The sequence below is a fragment of the Talpa occidentalis genome, unplaced genomic scaffold, assembly GCF_014898055.3.
Source record: "Talpa occidentalis isolate TD23 unplaced genomic scaffold, MPIMG_talOcc4v2.1 talOcc4.6, whole genome shotgun sequence".
Classification (NCBI taxonomy): domain Eukaryota; kingdom Metazoa; phylum Chordata; class Mammalia; order Eulipotyphla; family Talpidae; genus Talpa; species Talpa occidentalis.
Window position 1 is genome coordinate 80,879,785 of NW_023604972.1, and position 18,915 is coordinate 80,898,699.

The following is an 18,915-nucleotide window of genomic DNA, read 5'->3' on the forward strand; positions in this document are numbered from 1 at the left end:
GGGAACTCCAAAATGGATAGAGCCCAGGAATAATTTTATTCATGTTGACTAGTTCAGTTGCCACCCTGGGATGAAGAATAGAGGAAAGAAGATCAATGCCATCAAAGTGCCAGTTCAGAGGGAAAACTCAGCATTACTTAAGAAATCCAAAGAACTGTAACCTGGAATTGGTGTTACCTCCTCAGTTGTTCTCCATTGATTTTGGAGTTCATAAACAGCCCCAGAGAGTAATGACTGCTTTCAAATTAACTTGAAGGTCCCTAACTACTACCCAACTAATTTGCTGAGTGATAGACCTTGTAAAGTACACAATAAACTCTCAGGCACTCCTTAATTTGACTTGTTTCAATAAACCTCAAAAATCTTTGCATTGTCTCTTGGGCATCAGGACCAACAGAAAAACACAGATGTGAGATCAGTGAACTCAATCTGTCCCGCTTCAGTGAGGAAATAGGTATTAAGTTTGTAAACAAAACCTGGGTAACAAATTCTGCGATGATTCATACCACTTTTACTTCCTTTCCCATTGTTTCTCCTCCCAACATCTCATCTGATGCCACACATAGAAGAAAAGACAGGAAGAATGTGAGGAAATATGAATATGTTTGCTTCAAAGTAATACTAAATAATATGCATCCATGGGCACTTCTCCAAAGAAGACATGGAGATGGCCAACACGATGAAGAAATACTCAGCATCACTGATCAGGGAAATGCAAATTAAAATCACATCTCACATCTGTGAGAATGGCCCATATCAAAAAGATCAGAAAAAACAAGTATTGGTAATGTGAAGAAAAAAAGGAACCCCTGTACCCTGTTGGTGGGAATAGACACTAGTCCAACACCTCCCAAAACAGTATGTAGACGTCTCAAAATATTAAAAATTGATCCACCTTATGATCTGGCATTTCCACTCCTCGATCTACCCAAAGAATGCAAAAACACTAATTTGAAGGGATATATGCCTGCCTGTGTCCACTGCAGCCCTATTTACAATAGCTAAGTTACAGAAACAACTTAAGTGCCCAAAGACACATGAACGGATTAGGAAGATGTGGTATATATTTACACAGTGGAACACCACTCACCAATAAAAAAAAAAAAAAAAATGGTCAGAGGTGGAGGGCATAAAGCAATATAAGTCAGAAGGAAAAAGACAAAAATTTACCTGATGGTATACCTCATGGTATAAATGTGTAATATAGAGAAACTAAACAAAGCATCACCGCTCCCTCCAAAAAACCCTATAACAAACACTAGAAATCTGACTATAGAACTGGGGTTACCAGAAGGGAGATGTGGGGAACAAGAGTGATGAGGGGGCCTTATGTACTATGTTAGAGGACTATGGATGCCTTGGTGGTAGGAGTGGTGTGGTAGCATATGCCTTAAAGAATATGATCCTAAAATTCTTAATCATATAGAGCATTGTAAACTAACATTGCCTCCATTAAAAAAATAAATAAGTAAAAATTAATGCTCACTAAATACATTCAGATAACAGAGAAAATGTACAGACCACCATCCAATTGGAATAAAGGTCTAAGTTGTGAGCCAATCAAGTCACCTAAGCCGGATCCAGAGTGACTCCTAACAATAGTAGGAAGGATTTCAAACAGCACCATATGCTAAAAGCCCTAACCGATAAATACTGAACAATTATCACTTCAAAACACCACAGGAGTTCACTCCACCTGTGTTGGTACAACATAGCCACACTAAAGTCCACAGTCACATCGGTCTCTAGTTTTGAAGTCCATGGCTTCGATTCAAGCTTATTCAATAAGAGTCTTGAGATACCAAACAACCAGACTGTGAGGCTATATGTCTTCCAAAGATAACCCTGGAATCCTCATAATGAACAAGACTTCTGGTCTTCATTGTCCGGATCTTTCCTTGGAGGACCCTAGCTTTCACTTACATCATTTTTTATCTTTCCAGGCCAGGAGTCCCACTCAGAGATTCACTGGGGCAGCCCGCCACCCCCTCCCCCAAACACTGGCTACCTCCCGAATCATCCCTGACAAAGTCACAACATAGATGCTTACATATGCTCAACAGGTTAAGTAAAGAATGGAAAGCAGGACAGACATAAGCTAGCAGAAATGTGTGGATGACTGGAAACCATCAAATGAAGGTGCCATTTAAAGGGAGCAGGTATTGTCCATCCAAGGAAGTTGCAGATATCTAAGAATGCCAGCTGGGCATTGCCAAATGGCTTAATTGCTCAAATATATATGAAATAAACTAATTTTCAAATTTTGACCTTTTTTTTTCTTAAACTGTTAGAACAAACAAAACATCCTAATTTAGGTCTTTTGTAGTAGTCAGAGTGCATTTATTCAGGTTTAGGATTCTGGTTCTAAAAACACCTCAATACACTTGCCAATGACTGGGAGCTCAAAAAGATTCCTACTCTATTTTCTCTTCTTTGAACCATTCCAGAATTTCAATGGGTGCAGGCATTGTCTGAGAGCATTAATCAGACGAGGCTCACAGGCAGTATGCCACCGAATTCAGCTATTGTTTCAATCAATTAAACTCTACAACAAACAGATAAAAGGGTCTCAGGTGCTCTTGCCAATCTCACAGCTGTGTGTTCAGTCATGCTTAGTGCTCTCTGGAAACCACCCCAGCTTCCAGGAGCACCCAGAACTAAAGGTAAGAAACTCCACTTGTAGTGGTAGAGATGAAGGCCTCTACATAAAGCCAAAGGCCACAGTCATAACAACACAGCCTCTAATCTCTGGCTCAGCCTTTGTGGTAGAGGTCGTGAGTTGCCTAGCAAATATCCACACTCTCCTCACTCCTTTGTAATAAAACCCCTATTTTAGAGAGGTATTTTGCTGCTTGACAAAGCAGGTTAAATTTGTCAGTTTCCCTTGCAGCTAAGTGAAGTCATATGACTCAACTCTGACCAATGAGATGCAAGAGGAGGAACTACAAGCGCCTCTGGAAGAAAGGTCTTTCTGCCTTTTGGCTGACTGGAATGTAGAGGAGATAGCTAGAATTCCAGCCACTCTCTAGGATCTTGAGTTGACCTTGAGGAGGCCACATGTTTAGAAAACAGACAACAGAAATAGAAGGAAAATGGATCCATGATGATCTAGAATTGCCTTGCCATTCAGTTGCCTACTTCCTGACTTCTTCTAATTTGGGAGATCAAACTTTTGTGTACTTAAGCCACTACTTAGAAAGGAATCTATTATTCATAGCTAAGTGAAGTCTTACCAGTTTAGTCTTTCTCTTTCCCTGGGCTGTTCTTAGTCCACCCAATCCCTTTAACCCTTTAAACTCCTATTTTGTTGTGAATTAAATTCTCTTATATACTTACAATTTTTCCTTCTCCTTAATTAATACATGCCATTTGCCCAATGACACAAATGTCTTACCATAGCAAGGTAGCATGCTTCTTTTTTTTTTTTTTTGTTTTGTTTTTTTATTTTTTTTAGAGAGGCATGTTTTTATTTGTTTGTTTTTTTGTTTGTTTGTTTATACATGCACTGGGTACAGTCAGAAGCGCGGGAGGGTGAGAGAATTCACCAGAGCCAGAGCGGGGAGCAGAGCAGGCAGAAGGACCGAAGTACACTGCTGAGGGGAGCAGCGGGCGGCAGGAGAGGTCTGCGCGCCATGTGGGACCCTCCTCCAGTGGCCGGGGAGCAGCCGGGGATCGAACCGGCGCTGCAGAGGCCACGGGCAGCTTCGCAACCCAGCGCTCAACCGCTTTGCCACCAGGGAGGCCCAGTAGCATGCTTCTTTTAACTGTCTATTAAGCTTAGCAAGGCTCACAGTTACTTAACAGATTGCATTTCTCTCCTCTCTCTGGAGACTAACTGGAATGTACAGTCCCTCAGGTATGAAGATTATGCTGCTGACACATCATCACTAAAGCATCTTGACAACATATTTTGTGCCACCTTTCTATCAGTTGCTCTCTCTGCTCAAAGACAGACAGCGTGAGTAGGCAGGGCAAATGAGTGAGGGCTGAGGCCATAAATGAGAATAAAAATAATCCCTCGCCTGGTGATAGGACACAGAACATTGGCCTCTAATTAGCACTGTGCCTTAACCACAGAAAGCAGCAGCTTGGAAAGCCACAAGAATATTGGTATTTTCAATTTCTAGTTAGAATGACAGGACCCTGGAGGCAAAATATTTCCTGTGGAGATTTTGCATTTTGCCTGGTCTTGCTTTTCTAGTTCATACAGCTCAATTTTGTTGAGTTGAAAGGACATTTTATAAGGCAAGTTAATGGGCCTGGGGGATATCACCAACACAACTCTACAACTAGAGGAAAGTATGAGGTGTTTGTAAATTTTTGCACGGGGTTTGAAAAGGACCCATTTATAATTATATTTGTGATTACTTCTAGTGCTACATTCACAACTTTCCATGAAATAATACAATGACCAATGAGTTGATCTTGGAACATTTGGTGGGAAATACATGGCCCAATGGAATATTGGTCATGGTAAAGTTATAGAGAACAGACTCTACCCTGGTAATTTTAAGAAGTAAAACATTTAATATAGATAATTAAATGGCTCACTGAAACTTGGTAAGGCTGAAGAAATACATCTAAGCTAGCTTCCAAGCCAGACCACAAAACTGGGTCACCAGAACTATGCTGCTTCTGTGATCAGCTGCCTGCCATGTTGGACACTGCCAGTTCCACGGCCACAGGGCCCACCCCTACCAGGAGGGCAGCTGGATCGTGAAATCATGATGATCCAGAGGCCACCCAGTCAAGAAGCACTGACCCCAGTACTACTGCTGCTTCCTTTCAAATCACAGAGTGCCTGCTCTGTGCTTCCCCAGAACACCTTAACCCCATGCCTGGCCACTTAACACCCATTCTGCTGGTTACTGAACTCTGGGATTGTGTCAACACTGAGAGCAGTGTAACAAAACTTCTCCATGGCCATGCACTACCTTATCTCTGAGAATGTCTTGAGAAACTGTTCTGTAATTTTCCAGCTTTTGCAGGACCAAAAGGTACACTAGTAGGAGCTTGGGATGTTGAGATATTCACCATTATCTACTATAGAATCAGTTTACTTTCAACATGTCATATCACTAAACACACATGGAATACCTAACACGCACAATACTAGACATGGTTCGGAGAGTCACACAGCGTTTGCTGAGAAAATCATCAAATCAGGGTGTTCAGTTTATAGCAAACAGAGAACACAGTATCTAAACTATTTCATTATTTTAAACCACCATTTACTGAACCATAAAGAAGCAGCCATTGCATGAATGCTTACAAGTGGGCATAATGAGCAGGATAAATGTTCTGGAAAGTTCTATAAAAAGTTCTATTTTCCCAATAAGGTTACTATTTAATTAGAGACTATAGTACATATATGAACTTCTATGAATGAAGTGACAAGAATATAAAAAATGTCCCTAATCAATCCCTGAAATTCAGTTCAAGTTAAATAATTCAGAAAGAAAATGGGGAAATGTATGTATACTTTAATCGTCACCCCCGTTTAACTATTTTAGAAACACCAGTTAAGAGGCACTGGCCACTTTTCTTTCAAAGTAGCAGAGAAGTGCAAAGTGAACAGAAGTTCATGCAGGGATCAGTGTGTATTACAGAAAACACCTCGGCACACTATCAAATACTCTCAAGTGGTGGGCCTCCCCTGGTGGCACAGCGGTTGAGCGCCAGGCTGCGAAGCTGCCCATGGCTTCTGCAGCGCCGGTTCTATCCCTGGCCGCCGGCGAGGATCCCACGTGGTGCGCAGACCTCTCCTGCCGCCCGCTGCTCCCCTCAGCAGTGTACTTCATCATTCGTCAGTCTGTCTGTTCTGTTCCCCGCTCTGGCTCTGGTGAATTCTGTCACCCTCCCGCGATTCTGACTGTACCCAGTGCTTGTATAAAATAAATAAATAAATCTTTTTTTTTTTAAAAAAAAAGTGTACATCACCAGGGACTCTAGGGCTTGGAAAGATAAGAAACAAGGCTAATGGATGCTGCCTGGCCTAGCTGGCCAGGCCTGTGTGCTCTATTGCACAGTGAGTCATCTGGCACGGAGTCATGGGCCTGGACACACATGCCCATCAGCACAGCTATGAACACCAATGTCAAAAGTTCACTGGTAATGTTTTCACAGGTCCAGGGAAAAATGAGTTTGATAAAGAAAAAAATGCAGCCACTAACGGGAGAAATAGAAGAAAGAAAAAAGCTTCAGTCCCAACGGAAAGTAGGCAGAAAGGGCAAAGAGAGGGCACAAAAGACTGATGTGTTCCAGCAACACACACACAAAAGAAATGAGTGGAGTCATAACTAAGAGGCAGGTGACCTGTTCCATGAGTTAGAATCTACCATCCTCATGCCCCTGACCCACAGAACCATTATTTATATCGAGAGGCTATTCCCACATACCTCTGCAGTTAAAGAATATTTAAAACTTCATTACATTTATGAATGCAGGATCAAGCTGTGCAGTGAATTCATTTTTTTTAAAGATTCGTTTATTTATCTGTACAAGAACCGGGGTACAGGCCAGATGTGTGGGAGGGTGAGAGGATTCACCAGAGACAGAGTGGGGAACAGAAGAGGCAGACTGAGTGAAATACACTGCTGAGGGGAGCAGTGGGCGAGACAGGAGAGGTCTGCCACGCCATGTAGGACCCCCACCTGTCAGCTGGGATCAAACCGGCACTGCAGAGGCCGTGGACAGCCTCACAGCGCAGCGCTAAACCACCTGCGTCACCAAGGGAGGCCCGTGAATTCATTTTTAAGCAGCTTGGCTTATTTTTCTAAGTTTTCTATTTTTTTAAGGAAATAATTGACTATTGCTCTTTCAACACCTATAATGAATAATCCATGTCATGCCTTCCTTTCATGGTCACTAATCTCTATGCTCAACTTTCTATTAGCAGCAATATCAATTCATTAAAAAAATTATATCATCCTGGGACTAAAACTTGATTCTTATTTTGTATGCCAAAGTAATTAGATTTCAAAGAGTAAATCTATGTGCCATTACACCTGGAATTTTTACCAGATTTCTGTCTTTTGACTGCTGCTACCTCTTGGTAGAGTTAAGATAAAAACAAACATTTGAGGGCCTCCCTGGTGGTGCAAGGGTTTGAGCACCACACTATGAAGCAATCTGCAGCCTCTGCAGCACGAGTTCGGTCCCCAGCCGGCCAGGGAGCAACCCACATGGCGCAGCAGACCTCTCCTATCTTGCCCTCTGCTCCCCTCAGCAGTGTATTTCACTCAGTCTGCCTGTTCTGTTCCCCACTCTGTCTCTGGTGAATCCTATCACCCACCACATCTCTGGCCTGTACCCCAGTTCTTGTATGCATAAATACATAAATCTTTAAAAACAAATTTGAAAAACTCAGACATTGGGAATTGAGAGCTTTGGATTAAATTATTTACCTCATATGCGAAGTAGGATTCATGGTATAGATAGAATTTTTTTTATACCTTCTTGACAATATCAACAGTGACAGCAACAATGTCAGTAGTACTCAATATATTTTTCTTTTATGAGTGTTCCCAACACTTCCTTATATACTGAACCCCAGTGGCCAATCATACACATTTCATATCTCCATTCACCATTTATCTTCAGCCTTCTGATTCTGACATAATTAATAGTGGCAATTTGCAATAAACATATATTACGTATTTCATTCAATCTTTACAATACCACTGTGAAACAATATTTTTACTACTGTTTCTGTCTTAGAGATTAAAAAAAAAATGCTGTACTGAGGGTTTGGTAATTTCCTGGCTAGTCCATAGTAGAGCAGGGGTCTGAACCCAGGCAGTCTGCCCATAGAGCCTACGCATTCACCACTCTGCCTTATGGTGGTAGCCCCTTGTCTGTTGCCCAGTGTCTGTATCATTGGAAGTATGAGGATTCAAGAATAAACTGCTCTATACCACAAAGAAGCTGAGATATACACAGAGAGAGAAGAGGCTTCCACACACTGACTCCCAGGTAGTGAGAGAGACAACCAAATAAAACATGGATTTCTGACCTGTTTTTTTCTTCATCCTTTTGTCTTTTACTTTTCGAGCCATCCTTTTGATCATTTGTATTTGGCTTTTGCTTTTCTTAACCAGCCCAGAAGATGGCCGAGGCACTGATAAATGATCATGTTTTGGCTGACTGTATCAGACACATTATGGTATATACTATATTGGGCCAAAAAAAAAAATCTTATTCTGATAAAATATTTCCTGGGTGGTACCAAGCACTGCTGTTGGCACAGACATTCAGTAGACATTTTATATAATAGTCATCAATCTCCTTCAACCCATGACTCAACCTACCATTTCACGGCCTGTTCATTGCAGCCAGTCTTGCAATTTACCCAAGCAAAATGCCAAAGCCCCTTGGCAGATAAACAGAGTTAATTTTGTGAATTCTTTAATACTAAGTTTCATTCAAGTTTAGTTTGGGAATATTACAAGAAAGAAATATCTACATTTAACACCCAAATTTAAATAAACCAGAAATAAATGAAGTTAACGCACTAGCAAATAAGATATGTGTGACATCATATGTGCTATTTAGGTAATCTCCACTGCAGAAAAGCAAACAAAAATAGGCCTTTGTTCTTCCCCTATTTCCAGTTCTGGGTCTATCTTCACTCATTCAATCAACCAAAAAACATCAATTGGGCATGTACTGTATGGGAATTAAGAGAGTGAAGATATACCTCTGTCTTCAGGTAGCTTCCATTCTGCATATATGAGAGTTGCAAAATGTGTTTTAAAAAAAATGTTCTAGGCTAAGATATTGGAAAATATCACCTAAACATAATATTGTTATAAAAATGAGGCACACTGAAAAAAAAAATCAGGTTTAAAGGTGGGTCTTTTAGAAGGACGTAATAACTGATTTTACCCCATAGAGATCTGGATAAAACATATGGAGTGGACAAAACTGAAGGATGGAACTTCCAATCCTATTCCATTCTTAAAAAGACAACAAAGAAGAAAATTGCTGGTTCCCTACAGACTTCTTACAATATTACTTCAAAACAATTTTTTCCAAGAACCATTCTTTTAATAAAAGACACCTAATACTGTATCTTTTGTCCTTTATAGGACAGAAAGCCAGCTTACATTTCAAAGCTATTCTTGTGCTCATTACCTTTGCATTAATATAAGATCACTTGGTAAGCAATCACCCTTGTCTCATCTACCCCTTCTCTTCCTTACTCATATACATCCCTTCTCCCACATTTCTACTCACATTACGTTTTTTAAATTTTTTTTTTTATGGCAACACTGGTTTACAACACTGTATGTGGTTTAAGGGTATTTCTATAATTGTTACCATACCACACCCACCACCAATATTTCTAATAGTCTTCCACCATCATCCACTGGGCCCCCTCCCGCCTTTGCTCCTGCCCTCCCCTTCTAGCAGCCTCAATTCTATAGTCAGATACCTAGGGCTTGCTTTGGTATAATTTTGTCAGTTGCTTTGTTTTGTTTCTTTATATTCTATATATGGATGAAATCATCAGTATTTGTCTTTTTCCTTTTGACTTAATTAATTTAGCATAATTCTTTCTAATTTCATCCATGTTGTCACAAATAGTCATAATGTTTTCTTATATAACAAGACATGCAATTTCCTCATATTCACTCTCTCCATTTCTATAAATACCTCTTGCTAATCTTAGGGCAGGTGGGTGAAAGGAATGTTCCTGTGGGAGCAAAAGTTGCTGTGGTTTGTTTCTAGGGAACAAGGTCTCCTCTATTTGTGATTTCCATCTGAACATGGGACCAGGGATGAGAACATAATCAAAGAAGCAGGTGTGATCGCTTACATGAAAATCAGGCAAAGCAAAGTTGGCTTTTTGAAGTCATGTCCCAAAAATGTTTTCATATTCTTTTCTTTCTCAGAAAAAGCAGAAGCCCCAAATTCACATCTGTGAAGAAGGAAACCTCTCTCCCAGTCAGCATTAAGCTGAGAAAATCACAAAGAGAGAATTTTCACACTCAATATTCACACTCACTGGAAATGCAGTTGTTTTTTGGAAACGGCTAAGAGAGGACACATCATCTTACTTGAAGTAATCCACAGCTTTTGTGCAGAAGATTTGCCTTTTAACACATAATATCTCAAAACGAACTTGTCACCAAGTACATGCTGCTGTAAGCGTGCGGAATGGTGATGAGCAGAGGAGTATCCCTGTGACTGGGGGAGGACATAACTTAGGGTTGAACATCAACAACCATGGTACCAGACGGCAGAATATAGGAATTAAGGGCTTACAGCCAATTAAGCTCAATATAAGTACCTTCACACTGTACCTGGCTCTGTCTGCATTAGTCATCTCTCAGAGACAATGCTGAGTCATCAAGTCTTCTCCCAGAAGACACTGCATATGGATGGGGTTACTGTCTCAGCTCTTATTATCATCAAGACTGAACCCTATTTAAGGGTCCCAAATAGTGGGCCACAATTAGAAAGTGAAAGAAGAGCTTTCTAATGATGACCATCTAATGATGAAGTAAGCACTACTTAATTGAATTATCTGTTAAATTAAAAACTATTTTAGGAAGTGAACTATACAGGTCAAGTTGCAACATCCTGTCACTCAAGGACATAGGTTGATAGAACAGTGACGACCTCAAATGTTGCCAATTTCCACATTTGGAAAGGAGAAAATGAGCTCTAATGGATCTCATACTAAGTGGTTAAATGTCCCTATACAGTAATAGTATGTGGCGCTTGCCCCTTGAAAGCATGATCTCAAATGCCCACCAATACTCTACAAAGTGATTAAAGCTCACAAAAACCTTCTCTGTCTATCTGAAATTTATACATTTCTGGGGTTAGCTAAGTGAGTGATGACAGAGTCAAGTTATACTGAGTTCAGTCAAGCTATTCAATGTAGTATTTGGTATAGTGATCAGCATTTAGGAAGCGTTAACTGAATAAGGCTGGGTTCCACTGCCTGTCACTACCAAAAAGCCAATAAGCAGAGAGGGGAAGTGAATCTATAAATGCTTTTATTTTTCAGATCACTGGCCATTGATCTGAGAGAATGGCGGGTATAGAACCCTGAAGAGACCATTCTGCCATCTCATCTCAAGTTGACCTTTTTATAATGAGTTATACAAAAACACTTAATCATTAGCAAACAGCCCATCAGAACAGCTTGCCACATTTGATGTTTCTGATATTGTGATATTCATCTCCAAGAACTTGTTATCAGCCTCGAGGTACATCTGAAAGCATCAATATCCAACATTCCTTTGGACATCATCATGGAAGGAAACTCAATTAGAAGCAAGAGTTTTAGTTTAAAGAAAATAGATGATTAGTCATGTAGTGTGTACATGCAGCCTGGGCTATGTGTATGTGCAGATTCCTAGACTAAATATTGTGCCCTTCTCTTCCTCACTAGCCCCCTATCAGAAGTACTCCATAAATACTGTCTCAATTCAAGAATCAATGCACTGATCAGCAAATCAATAATCAATTACTCAATATACCCTTGAAAATTATTCAATCAATGATGCAAAACACACAGAAATCATAATTCAATAAAATCAATGGTAAATCTGAATGAAAAAATTGAGACATTCTTTGATAATCACCCTACCCTCTCTTTTCTAATAAATCAACATCTGCCAAAACTAGCAAAAATTAAGTGAATGTTGTTAGTTCTATTTGTGATTAGAATTTCTATGACCTCTTATGGTTGTCTGGAGACAGGTACAATGAGTTCTAGTCAACGTGTTTTGAGTTGAAGTACCACATGCTATTTCTGGACAAGAGCATTTAACCACTTAGGAGGAGACCCTTTAGAGCTCATGCTCCCAACTGCCCCAAGCATAGAAATTGGCAACAATTGAGAAATTGTTGGCAACAATAAAGATAATCACTGCTTCCTGGATCTATGTCCCTAAGTAATGGTGATGAGAAAAGCACCCAGGCGACCCAAGAATCAGCAAGAAATAAATCTTTGTTGTTTAATCTACTCCGATTGTTACAGCAACACGTTAGTCCAGCCCAGGTGGTAAAATGAATAAAACTATAAGACCCTAAAGCTTCTACAAAGTAACAGTGAGCTAGAACTATGTCATAGCTTAAAGTGTCTGATTTTATTCACCTCTATTGTAGACTAACTCCTGATCGCTCCTTCTTACTATCCTTACTCTGATCTGCTTATTAAGCCCACAAAATTTAAACCGCTGTTTCCTGCAGACAACAGTAATCAGTGCTGAGACCTGAGAGTAGGCAATTTAGGTACCACAGAAGTGCAATGCATGTTCTCACTGAGGAGATGAAATTTAGAGATTTGGTCAAAAGATGTGAAATAGACCAAAAAAGTATCACTAGTCTCCCCTTCCCAGTGTTTAATCTACTTCTATGGACTGGTGTTGATAAAAACCTCTTAACAGCAGAAACTCTATTTTGCTTTCTTTGGTTTCAGGCTGTAAGATGACTAGAGGGTCAGATGAGTCATTGTTTGGGGACCTGAAAATTTCCAGCTGTACTTAGAAGGATTTCATAATTTTCTCTCAAGAGGTAGCATTTAACAGAATTTTATATTTTTTTGCCATGTGGTAACAATAAAGTAGAGATTGATGAGGGTTAAATCTTAATGGGTTATTTACTGTATTAATTAAAATTTTATTAGCTTCATGGAAGCTCTTCTGCCCAACATGTCTCAGGGCACATATAAGGAATTTAATTTTACTTTTGTTTTATGTTTTAAAATTAATTCTGTTGCTCCCTGATCTCAGGTGAGCCATTCACAGATAAATATATGGATCATCACAGAATTTCAGGGGTGGTGGGAGCAAGATTGCTTTTAAAACACTTACAGTAGGTCTGGGCTCTGTCGCTGGTTATCTTCCTGAATGTCTGTTTTCCCCTCAATCACAAAAGTATCAGTGATTCAGATAGGCTTAGAGCAAACCTGAAGTCCATTTTGCTCTGCAAATATGTCATCAGTCTTTCCATTCTTTTCAGATTATGAAGATAAAGCTTTTGTTGTGCATGATTTACACACTGTATGGTTATACTGGAGTTGACACTCAAGTATTCTATATTTGCTTTGTTTTTGTTTTAAGGCAAAGTTCAAATCAGGTAGCTAATTTTACCATTCCATATTTTCCCATTTATTCACCCTGTTTTACCCCATGCCTGCAAAATAATAAAATTATATCCAATCAAGTGTAAAATACATGGTAAATAAAGCCACTGGATGAAGGTAAATTGCAATCCACCCAACAAATTCTTTTGAGCACTAACTTCTTACCAGGCACAGTCCTAGATTTTGAAACTATAACAAGAAAGTGCAACAAAGAAGATCCTACTCTCATGAAGCCTACATCTTAAAGGGAGACAAATGATAAATACAATTAGTTCAAATAAGTGCTGTTGTTATAGGACCCCTTCGCCCTAGAGCTCACTTATCTACTCTTCCTGCTATCAATCACCCCACCTCACCCTGGCTAATGGGAATTTTACAAAACCCCAGCCATTCAATCACCATGGACACTTCATCCTACATATGCTTCCTGCATTTGGACAATGGCTCCAAAACCAGCAGAAACCAGATGTATACACAGACCCAGACAGCAGAAGGCCCCACCTAAAGGTGACTTAGGACTCATTAGCCTGCTAAAACACACACCCCAGGAGGAGACTTGACATGCTAATAAACATGCGATGTCTGAAGAAGCAAGTAACCCACCTACATGTTCCCCATATAGCCCACCCTAAAAGACACTATGTCACTGCTTCCAAAACCCCGCTCTGGTAACCAACCCCATAAAACCAGGGTCATTGCCCTCTCTGGCCGAGAACATGGCTCAGGGCTTGCTGCCCCTTTCCTAACAGTGTGATCCACAATAAACATTTCTCACTTGAACCTATTGGCTCCTTCAAATCTATCACAGATTAACTGGTGAAAGCCAAAGACCCTTTGAAATCAGTAACACTAGGAAGAACATTAAACAGTGATGGCAGCGCACACTGGTAGAAGTGGTGTCACTCCTCCAAAAGGTCCTATTTGAGTGAAAGCCCAAATGATAAGAAGCCAAAGATCTGGGACCAGAGTCATCCAGAAAGAGCAACCAGTAGGTTCAACAAAGAGCCTGAAGTGAGAGGATCTCAGCCCACTGACAGGAGCTGGAGACTGGGCAGAAACGGAAGGCATAGGTCAGCTCAAGGTGAACCATGTAGTTCAAAGTAAATATCTTGGATTTTATTCCAAATGTAATGAGAGGCTCTGGGACATGTGAAGTAGAAAAGTGAGATTAAGGGCCTCCCCGGTGGCGCAGCGGGTTGAGCACAGCACTGTGTAGCTGTCTGCAGCCTCTGCAGCGCGGGTTTGATTCCGGACAGGGAGATGCCCACATGGCACGGCAGACTTCTGTTGCCCTCACTGCTCCCCTTAGCAGTGTGTTTTTGGTCCATCTGCCTGTTCTGTCCCCACTCTGTCTCTGGTGAATCCTCTCACCTCCCCCACACACACCTCTGGCCTGCACCCCAGCTCTTATAAGCATAAATAAATAAATCTTTAAAAAAAGAAAGAAAGAAAGTGAGATTAAGCCGTAGGTATGTAAATATCACACCAAAAATCTGACAAAAGTGGTCAAAACTTAATTTTCAAAATAGAATACTGGTCCCATCAGCTCTACAGAGAAAGGTAGGGATCTCTGAGGCAAACAGTTCCTGAGTTTCCACTTCTCCTTAGGGTGCTAAGGCTCATGCAGGCCAGTACTCAGCAGTCCTGGAGGAATATGCACTGTCTTTCAGAACAGCCATCCAAACTGGGGTGTCCTGTCGAGCTACTTCCAGAGTTCGTACTCTGCCATCGTGATATATTATCAAAGCCAGAATCCTAAAGAAAATAATTGTCAGCTAGAGACATTGTGCATTTTATTATCACTGGCCTACCATTACATGGGCCTCTATAGAATTTTTTTTTTAAAGATTTATTTTATTTATTCATACAAACACTGAGTACAGTCAGAAGCGCGGGAGGGTGAGAGAATTCACCAGAGCCAGAGCGGGGAACAGAGAAGGCAGAGGGACCGAAGTACACTGCTGAGGGGAGCAGCAGGAGAGGTCTGCGCGCCATACGGGACCCTCCTCCTGTGGCCGAGGAGCAGCTGGGGATCGAACCGGCACCGCAGAGGCTGCGGGCAGCTTCGCAACCCAGTGCTCAACCGCTGCGCCACGGGGGAGGCCCCCTCTATAGAATTTTCTTTAAAGGCATTGGGGGGGGCCTCCCCGGTGGCGCAGCGGTTGAGCACTGGGTTGCGAAGCTGCCCGTAGCCTCTGCAGCACCGGTTCAATCCCCAGCTGCTCCCCGGCCACCAGAGGAGGGTCCCACATGGCGCACAGACCTCTCCTGCCGCCCACTGCTCCCCTCAGCAGTGTACTTCGGTCCTTCTGCCTGCTCTGCTCCCCGCTCTGGCTCTGGTGAATTCTCTCACCCTCCCGCGCTTCTGACTGTAACCAGTGCTTGTATAAATAATAAATAAATAAATCTTTAAAAAAAAAAAAAAATCTTTAAAAAAAAAAAAAAAAATAAAGGCATTGGGGGGAAAAATCAGCTGCATTTTAAAATACTAAAATAGTTGTATTGAAATACATTATAAAATATAAAACATTAAATGTTATAAAATAGTGTTGAGTTTTATAGTATTTCATTTACTGATCCTAATAGTCTTTCATAAAACCTTCAAGTGTTTTCTGACAGAAATCAGTGAAATGTGTTTTTTGCCTCAAGTAAAAAAATAAAATTTACGAACCATGCTTGTGCCAGTTCTCTGAGATGCCAACTTGATTAAAATTTGCCTAAATTTGCTTTCAACTTGGCAGAGTGCCACTGATAGTCTGCCATTAAACAGGTGGCATTTCTGTCAAGAAGGTTCCTACTTCTTCTTAGAAATGTAGATTAAAGTGATTTGCTTTATAAAATCCCTCCTCTCAAAACCAACATACACCAAATGGATTTATTCCCAAGGAGAATTGCTACCTTCCCATCAATCTCTTTTCACTGCCAATTCTAAACTCCTTTGTCAGCCCCTGGCAGACCCCAGTGAAAAATCTTCATAGATTTGCTTCCAATAATCAGGAAGCAGTTGGGCTGATAATTATCTTTTAAAACAACCACCAACAATGTTTATTCAGTGTAATGCAAGTAAGGTAACCAATCTATCCTCCAAAGACAGAGGGATGAATGGACAACTTCATTTTAAAACTCACTAAAAGTAGGGAAGTTTTCTTCTTGGCTATAAAATAATACAGAACAATTTACTCAGGGCATACACACATCCCCTTGGGAAAGAATCCAAGGCTAGAGACTCACACTGAAACACCAATGCAACTGATGGAAGCTTAGACTAAAAAGATTCAGGATGGAAGGTCCCATAAGAACAAGCTCTAGAGGTGGGGGTAGGGATAATTAACAAAAACTTAACTAAGCAGGCTAAGGATATTTCCAGGAATCTAAAGCAGGGGGCGGCCAGGGGGAGAAAGAAGAAAGAAGAGAATATCAGAGGTGCAGGCAAAGAGGATTATCAAATTTAGAAGACCACCAAACCAGACACCAAAGCAAGAGGTCTTACAAAGGCATAAATCCCATCAGGAGCATTGTATGCAAGAACACTCCCTGCCGGGTACAACAAAGCACTCCTGCCATTTATGCAGGCTTTTCTTTTCACAAACCTTTTCCCTCTGCAAAGCAGCAGAAGCAGCAGCAGCAGCAGCAGCAACAGCAGCTCTCTGCCCATCTGTGTGTATGCTGGAGTCTTTTTTCTCTTTTTTTTTCCTTTCCTTAATAAACTTGCCATGTGCTGATGAATAGGAACGTCCAACACCACCATTGCATTTTCCTCACTTTGGCATGCAGCAACAGTGACAAGTCTTACAATAGCACAGTGACTTTTAAACATTGAATTGTCCCTGTAATTATTTAAAAATCAAATTTCAATGTCTTGATTTCCAATTCTTTTGAGGTTAAAATAATTGAACTGTTTGTTTGCCTTTCTGTAAAACAACAGTCCCCTGAGGGTAAGAAGTGGCAACTCCCTATAGAATGGAAATGTTTCATTTGCCAGGCTTTACCAAGGCCTATTATTTTGTAATCCTTCCCTGCAGCATACAATACCTGCCTAAAGAGTACAAATCCTCTTTGGCAATAAAGAGACCTATCAGATGGATGGATGAATGGATGGGTGGGTGGGTAATGGATGAACAGATAGAGAGAGAAGATATTTCAATTAAGGCCCAAGTTACCAAGTTTCCCTGAAGAGGGAAGTTTTATAGCAAGCACTCTTATGTACCAAACACTGTGTTTCCAAGGTTTCCCAAAAATTAAAAATTTGACTTCTTCGATTAATCAAACTGACTAGTAGACGTAAGTAATTGAGACTATATAAGAATCTGGTGACTTTCAGAACTCCAGAACCTATCATTCCTTTCTGCTGGTCATCAAAACGGGTAACTTTTGGTACTTGGGAAACCACTTATTATCCTCTATGGCAGTTTTTTTTTTAAAGATTTATCTATTTATGCATATAAAAAGTGGGGTACAGACCAGAGGTGTGGGGGGTGAGGAATCACCAGAGACAAAGTGGGGAACAGAACAGGCAAACTGAAATACACTGCTGAGGGGAGCAGCAGGCGAGTCAGGAGAAGTCTGCTGCGCCATATGGGTCAGCTCCCTGGCCGGGGATCAAACTCGTGATGCGGTGGCTGCAGATAGCTTCATCATGCTGTGTCTTAACTCCTTGCACCACCAGGGAGGTCCCCCATATAGCACTTTTATGGGAAATAGAGAAAGTGTCCCTTCCTCCGGGTTGACATAGATCCACCACTTGGCCAGTAAAGACTGGTGGCTTTTTTGCCATCACTCTCCTTCTGCGTTCCAGCCACTTGTACAGAGAAATCTATACAAATATATTTAGCAGCACAGCCCTAGAAGTTAACTGTAAACAAATGCAAATGAAATCAACATTCACAAGAAACTCAACCAGGGAGATAGAGCTGTCAAGAGATTAAAGACATGAAGACTTGGAGTGCTTTTTTTATTGGTATACTGTGTTTTTAACATGACAGATGAAACAGATTTCAGAACTGTTGAAAAAGAAAAAGTAAGTAAGACCAAGAGGTGAAAGTCAAATCCAATTCCAAACTATGTAATCTAAGATCATTCTGTCCTGATGAACATGTCTTCCACTTGGATAGACTCAGGGTCTATTTGAAAAACCAATTCCTTATTTGTTGCGGGTAAAAGTGCTCTGCAAGTATTTGTGTGTCAATAAGAATTCCACACCATATGGATAATATGTTTTCTTTTTAAAAAATATTTAATAGTCCAGTCCAGTTCATCTTTCCTATTCCTTGATGGAACATGAGTTTCAACAAGTTGTTCCAGTCTTACTGACCTGAAATTTCTCCTGTCCTACTGTTATAGGACAGGGAGGGGGCAGCCCAAGCCCCGCAAACCTGCCTATTCTAAATGGGTTCTGCCATCCGCCACATCAACACAAAACATATGAGACTTTAATGGGAAGGAACTTTAATAAAACTAGGAAACAATACAGGTAAGGCAAAGAGTCTAGTTTCTAAATGAAGCACCCAAAGTTACCCGTCCCCTCGTGGGTAAAAGTCCATCCATATGGGATTGGCCCAGAACAAGGCCCCAAAGCCTGCCACAAGTCTAAAGCATCTTCCTGTGGGGACCCACAGAAAAGGGTCAGAAACAACCAGACAAGCCCGGAAGGAAAAGAGCAAAATCAACATCAAGATAAAAGCTGCCATTGTCACCTCCCCATGGGTCTCACCCACGTCTGTGTCACCCAGTCCACAACCCAAAGACAAGCGCAGTTTCTTCACGTGTCTCTAGGCTCCATGCGCCTCCTCCAGGTCTCCTGGCTCCATCCT

At 41.0% G+C, this 18,915-nt stretch overlaps 1 protein-coding gene across 3 annotated transcripts in view; it reads right to left on the bottom strand.

Moving 5' to 3' along the window:
* LOC119260264 (cAMP-specific 3',5'-cyclic phosphodiesterase 4D-like) overlaps positions 1-18,915 on the bottom strand; it is a 445,519-nt gene that overhangs the window by 290,228 nt on the left and 136,376 nt on the right. The window contains exon 1 of one of the 3 annotated variants that reach the window (XM_054687952.1): positions 16,696-16,857. The exons of the other annotated variants lie outside the window; for them this stretch is intronic. The gene's annotated coding sequence lies outside the window, so the exon portion shown is untranslated. Of the gene's footprint in view, positions 1-16,695; positions 16,858-18,915 lie in introns of those variants that run through there. 3 annotated transcript variants of the gene reach the window in all.